Source organism: Sturnira hondurensis, unplaced genomic scaffold, assembly GCF_014824575.4.
Source record: "Sturnira hondurensis isolate 20B ecotype Veracruz unplaced genomic scaffold, ASM1482457v3 Scaffold0006413, whole genome shotgun sequence".
Lineage (NCBI taxonomy): Eukaryota > Metazoa > Chordata > Mammalia > Chiroptera > Phyllostomidae > Sturnira > Sturnira hondurensis.
This window is the reverse complement of record NW_028079044.1, coordinates 51538905-51545975: the sequence shown is the minus strand read 5'-3', so window position 1 is coordinate 51545975 and position 7071 is coordinate 51538905.

Sequence of the window (7071 nt, the reverse complement as noted above, 5' to 3'; positions counted from 1 at the left end):
TTGGGAAAGTGCTGTCGTGTACACCAAGCCACCGTGTTTTATGCTGGGGGAGCACCGCGCCTGACAGCTGATGAGCCTGGCAGCAGGACGTTTGGAAAATGGACAAGTCTCTGCGACCCCTTCTAATAACTAACGAGTATCTAAATGTAAGACTAGAACGCAGTGACTTAGAAAGTAAGTGTAAGCTGGAGTAGCATTTGCTTCTCTGACACACTGGTGAGTAGGTGACAGACTGTGCTGATCACGGACAGTGGCCAGAGAAACGGCGGCACTGCCACGGGCGGTAGCGTGAATGCCAGGACGTTGGAGACACGCTCTGGTGGAAGCACGGCGTGTCAATACATTTAAAATATAGACAAAATGAAAAATCCCCTAGAAAAATGACTCAAATGTCTCTACATGTGGGCCCGCCAGAACACGGAGGAAGTACTTCTGCGATCCCGATTTTATACAAATGCTCCCGTAAACTGAAACGCCATCCCCACCCATTTGTGAATTACTGTGACCTCACAGCCAGGCCAGACAAGGGCGGAGGGGGAAGAAAAGTTCAGGCCAAGTTCCCTGAGCAGAGATCCGAAAGTCCCGAATGAGATGCGAGCAAACCCAGCAGAGAGGAGGAAGTGAGGCAGAGAAGGACGAGGGCTGCGTCCCAGGGCCTACGGCAGAGCTGGGGCCTCACAGAGGGCTCTGCTCGATGGGGACGGACAGGATGGCCTTGAGAGCTCTGAGCTTCCGCAGATCCAGGCTCGTCCGTGTGCTCCATGCACGCAGACCGGCCCTAGTGCCGTTGTGGTTTTGGCCGTTGGTTTTCTGTCAGCCCCCCTAGTGGCCCAGGTAGGGTGACTGGCCCACCCCCGGGTGCCTGAGACTGCTCCTATTTTAGAACTAGAAGGCTCGCTTCCCCGGCCATCCCTCGGGCCTGGGCAAACTGGGACTAACTGGGACTGCCTGCCACCTCAGACAAGGTAGCCTAGCAGTCTGGTTCCCTGGTGGCTCTCTCTAGCAAAGAGGGCGGGGGAGCCTTGCAGAAAACTGTCTGGTCTCCCGAGGATCTCGCTTGCTTACAACCCACACACTCAAAGTAGACAAGTCACTTCTCTCCTGGCAAGTTAGGACGATGGGTTGCGGAGAAGGGACTGGCTACGTCACAGAAGGGATGACGCATTGCCCTTGATTAACCACGCAGGGACCTGAGTGATGCTGGAGAAGGGGCGTGAGCCTCTGAGCACACACCCCACACACACCCCATCTGTATGAATTGGTACCCGAGGGACCCAAGGTTGCAAACGCCACTTAGCATTTTTCATCATCTCTCTTTCCAGGAGGTAAGACCACAAAATACAGACAGAGAAGAGATGGCAGGTGCACATGGTGAAGTGCCACCCTTTCTGGGGGACTTCCTAGGCACGGGCTCTTGGTCCCCAGGGACGCCCAGTCCCAGATGGCCTCTTACGTGGTGAGTGGTTCTCCGTCACCCGCCCAGTGAGTGCGGCTGCTCTCTGGGCGTGACGGGTCCCAGGAATATGTCTGCTGTGAGGCAATGAGGGCGGTAAAGGCTGGATATGCCACATCTCGTGAGACAATGGGAGGGGTCCGGGGTCATGACCATCGCAGGAGAACGATGGTGATGGTGATGGTGATGACGTCATGTGACGCAGAGCTCACTGTCTTTCAGGAGCTCCTATGGACATCGTACTGTCCATGGGTTATCTAACTGAATTACCACAACCCCCCCGGGGGAATTTTACCATTATCCCAACTTGCCCAACGGGAAAACTGAAGCTCAGGGAGGTTAAATGTCTTACCCAGGGTCACTAGCCAAGTTCATCCTCAGAGAGGGGAGTGGGAGGCCCCCTTCTGTGGGTGAAGGAGGGGCCGTCCGGAGGAGTGTGTAGCAGGCGAGCCCTTCGGCGGGGAGCGGGGGATGGGGCAGAGCTGGCAGAAGCAGCAATTCCTCAGCTAAAGGCAGCGTCTCTGCCCACGGTGGTTGTCTAGCGAGGGCCTGGCCTTCTGGTCTGAGGAGTGGTGGCCCCGTCCCCAGCGGAGACACACGTGCGAAGGTGGATGCACCTGAGTGGCCAGGATGCTGCGAAGGGGCCCCGTGGGCAGGGGTGCGGGCCCTGTGCTTCGAGCTCCCTGCAGTTCCTGATAATGTTCCCACGTCTTCCGTGGAACGCCCGGCGCTTCGTGCAAGAAGCCAGATTGGGGTTAACTCGCCACCAGGTAAAGGCGGCAGCTGCATGTTCTTTGCAGGGAAACTGCCGGATCTGCAAAGTCAAATCTGATTAAGACACAGGGGCTTTCTGAAGGGAACAGTGGTTACGCGACACCACGGGTTATAAACAGAGCCCGAGGCGAGAACCCCACAGTGTTCTCTGCAGCGGGAGTGTCTCCAGAGGCCCCTGGAGACAAGGGCCCCTTTGGCGGCAAGGTTACTGTCTGCGGGTGTGCGTTTGCCCCATTCTCCCCTCCCTGCCTTAGCCTGACAGGGGGACAGAAGAACCACTTTTTAACTTTCTGGAACGAAGGCGTCCTCTGATGTTTTGCTCAGCTACTCTTCCTGTCCGGTGACTACATTCGTTGCTCCAGGGCCCCCCAGGCAGCCCTACACCTTCAGGGAACTCACTGCCTTCAACAGAGGAGGAGCAGGGACATCAGTGAGTTGGGGAATCTCAAGTCAGTTACTCCTGGAATGAGACAGGTGGCCTCAGAGCTCTCCCAGGTGGCCGTGTTTGTCCTGCGTCCCTCCCCTGGGTGGCATCTCACGACCCAGGGAGAAGGGACAAGAGAACAGGACTGGGACACAGGCGCCCCATCTCCTCCTGTGCTCTCCTTGTTGGGTCTTCCATGGAGCTTGGGAGTCCCCACTGCCCCAGGGGTAGGCAGTTGAGAGGAGGAGAGAGTTTTGGGTGCCGGGACATTTGTGGCGACAAAGTGTGGGACAGGAACGGGGCCTTGAAGGGAGAGGAGAGTTTGTACCAACAGTGTTGTCCATGCTGTGGGCCAGGTGCCGGTCCCAGCACCCTTCTGATAGCTGGGCCTCGGTTTCCTCGTCCCTTAAGAGGAGATTGTCTTCCAGGGCAAGTTACAAATTCAAATGATAAAAGCGTGACACCGTTAGAGAAGCAGCCTTCAGTCCAGGTGTCGGGTATCAAATGCCGCTCAGTGGTGGGAGGGCCCGGGGCCGTGGCCACGCCCACAGTGGCCAAGCGGCAGAACGCAGACGCTTCTGGAGAGCTTGTTTCTGAGGACGAGTTGAAAGCTGGATTCTGATGGGAAATATTTTCACCGTGAAATATTACCCAGTAAATCAATTTATCTTGCAACACCCAGGAAAAGGGAGACATAATCCGCGAGGGCAGTTTGCCCTTCCAGCTGCCAGCCTTCAACTTCTGTCCCAGAGGATACGAATGGGGGTTCTACTGAGATGGTTTTGTGGACTGGATGCTCTGAGTCCCCTGCACCCCGAATTCCTGAAACCCTGACCCCCATGCGATGGTGTGGGGAGGTGATCAGGGCGTGAAGGTGGAGCCCGCCATGGGGTCAGTGCCCTGCCAGAGGAGGAAGGCAGATGAGCTCCTCTTCCTCCCGCCTGGAGGAAGAGGTCACTGGAACACCAACTGCAAACTGGGGCTGCTTCCTCACCAGAGCCCAACCATGAACCTTGATCTTGGACTTCCCGCCGGCCTGCGGGACTGTGAGAAAGAAATGGTTCTGGTTTAAGCCCTCTGATGACAGTATTCTTTCATAGCACCTGGGACTGAGACAGGACTGGGACACAGGCGCCCCATCTTGGGGACCCCCACATCCACTCTGCCTCGGGGGTGGGGCTCATCTGTTTTCCGTTACAGCACCCCGAACACGTGTGTGCACATGTGTGCACGTGTGTGGGGCCTCCCTAAAGGTTGGCACCAGAGGGATTTTGGCTCATCCCTGCGTTTGCCCAAGCTCCACAGCCAGGCCCAACTTGGCTGCTTGACGAGTCCGCGCCTGGCAGTGTCTGCTGGCACTCACCCCAGGAGGATCTTTGCGGGGTCACGTGCCCCGAGAGCCGACAGACTCTAATGGGCGCCTGCAGCTCAGTGAATGGCTGCGGGCCTGTGAGGCAGGGGACTGGCGCCCAGGGCAGCCAGTTAACCCGGAGCAGAGTGGAAATAAGGGCCGGCAGGGAGCCTGAGCTGCTAACCAAGAGCTTCCGGTGGGCAATGACATGCTGATGACTCACCCACGGGAATAACGTCAGCATGCCACGTGTGACTCCACCCAGGTGATCACTGGGTCTCCACAACCGCCCAAGAAGTAAACGGGAGCACTATTGTCCTTTGACAGAGGCATCTATAAGTGCCCTCCACCCAGGTATGAAGCCGACCTGCTCACGACCCACACTTGGCCCCTCCCTCCTTCCTCCCAGCTGGGCCAAGGGCTGGCTCGTTGCCACTCATGAGCTGGGGGGAGGAACCAGCGCGGACGGCGTGGGGCTCCATGCCTTCACACAAGTTCACCTCATTCTTCATCTTGGGGGTGAGAAAATGGGGAGGGGGTGCAGGGAAGGGGAGACACTGCCCAGCAGCAGCTCTTCTGGAGGTGAGGAGGCAGACAACGTGACCGAGTTGCGTGTCAATACACAACAGGGGCCAGGACAGGTGCACTTTGAGCGCTCCCTGCCTCGGCTGGCTTTGAACATGCGAGCGGGCTGACACGGGCCAGCTCCGGGCGGACAGTAGCCTCTGACCCACCTCCTGGTGGCGCCAGGTCCTGGCTCACTGGGTCCCAGACCTGGAAAGAGACCTGCCCTCTGGGTGGATCATGTCGGGGAGACTCAAACCCGACTGCAGGGGGCAGAGCCGGCTCTTCTGACCAGCAGAGTCTGCACCTTTTTAGATTTGTTTTGTATTTTTTGGCTACTTAATAAACCACCTCAAAGCATCAGTGGCTTCAAGCTGCAAACGTTTCCATTTCCCACTTGCAGAATGGAAGGTCAGGTTCAACTCTGCTTTCACGCCTCCGCTCTCCTCGGGCCAGCGGCTCCCCCCAGCTGTGTCTGCTTCTGGAGACGAAGGCACGGAAGGGCCAATGGAAAGTGGGGAGCAAGGGTGCCCCTGACACTTGGAGCTGGGACAGACTCTCGAAGGCCTTGGCTCCGTGCCTGGCCCCCACCCTGGCACCGCTCACACTCTCCTACCCTTGCTCTCACTCTGCTCCCCTGGGTGGCAGGTCTTCGAGGCAGAACCCCGTCCCGGAGCATCGCATCCCGGGCCCCAGGGCCCTGCCCGCCACGGGGGAGGCCAGTGTCAGGAGCACAGCGCCTGTGCTGGCTGTGCAGCTGCCTGTCCTCGTCTCCTCCTCCTGTTTCTCCCTCGGAGCTTCGAGACATTCCCTCTTGTGTGCACGCAGTCTGAGTCACCTGCCGGAAACGAAAGTTTTCTTGAGAGCCCTGTGTGTCCCAGATGAGCAGCTTCCAGGACAGTCCTTTAAAAAATACTTTGGCCCTGTCTCCTGTCCTCTAGGCCTCAGTCCCCTCAGCAGAGAGCCAGCTGGTTAGACGAAGTTCCCTCTAAGTTTTCGTTTAGTTCCACAGTGCCACGACCCTTCACCCTGGATAATGTCAGCTGCAGGAGCCATTGTCTGGGCTCCTGGATCCTGACAATGCCCTTTAAATGTCACAGACTGTGTCTCCTTAGTCATCATTCTAAGGATCTGTGTGTCTCCTTGCTCATTCAAAACAGAGATGGGATATAATTTGCAACTCCCAAGACAATCAGGTTTTTAATGTAATTGTGGAAGAATAATGTAGGAGCAGAGATTATAACCCCACGGCTCTGCCTCCCTTGAAAGTGAGAGACACATGAACACGACATTCATTCGTTCATTCGCACTTTCTGTAGCCTCTACTGTGTACCGAGCCCAGGGCCATGTGTGCGATGCATGTGGATGAGGACACATGACCCATGGAGCTCGCAGATCAAAGACGGTGCTTCCCTAAAGGACCCACTAGGTGCTAGAAGAGCCCCAGTGGGGCCACCAGGCAGGCTGGGGTCCCAGAGAAACAAGCTGAGTGTTTCTGGGGCGCCAGGGCTGCTGGTGAGGCAGGCAGGGGGGTGGGGGTGGAGGTGGAGGGGAGGGTGCACCCGGCAGAGGCGGCAGCAGGGGGCAGGGCACAGGTACTAATCCCGGCCACCGTGCACCCGCCGTCCTCCCGCCTCACAGTCTCCTTTTATCCTCACGAGAAGAGGTCGGGGCTCTTGTTATCCCCTCTCCGTAGAAGAACAGACTGAGCTCAGGGATGCTAAAAATAGAACCTAAAGAGACCAGCGAGTGGTAGCTAAATGCGGAGCTTCATGCTAGGCTCTGACTCCAGTTTGGGGAACGGGCGTGTTCGGGGAAGCGCTCTCCTGAGGCTGGAAGGAAAGTGCAGGCGTGATGTAGGGCCTCGGAGGCAGGCGTCGACCAGGGCGTGTGGAGGGAGGGGTCAGTGCAGGAGGCTGGGCTTGCTTTCTGACTCCATGGAACCAACAGTGTGGAATGAGGGGGATGCGGCTGTGAGCCCGGGGGACGCTGCCCCAGTGACCCACAGGGCAGTGGGTGAGACGGTGCCACAGGCCAGCCCGGTTGTGTGAACTTGGAGTCATTCAGGCTTGAACTTGAATGAGATTTGGACGCATCCTGGTTCCTGGTCACGGCTCCAGGTGTCCTGGCCCTCTGACCTTCAGAAAGTTACCCGAACTCTTCATGCCTCGGTTTCCTTACTGACCGATGAAGCCCGTAGGACCTGTGTGGAGTGTGGGAAGTTTACCTAACGCACATGAAGCAGGAGGCCCGTGGAGCAGCACAGGGAAGGTGGAGGGCAATGGAGTGAATTCCTAAGTCAGAGAGTGAGAGGACAGCTCAGTGATGAAGAATCTGAACAGGACCCACCGAGGACAGAGTCCGCCCCACACGGCTGGACGCCCCCCCCCCCCACCCCCAGTTGGTGGTGGCACACGATCCAACACTCTGCCCTTTAGAGTCTGCGATGTGAAGGGATGGCCCGGCCTGTGGCGCCTGGCAGCCGTGCGGCCTTGGACGAGGGAG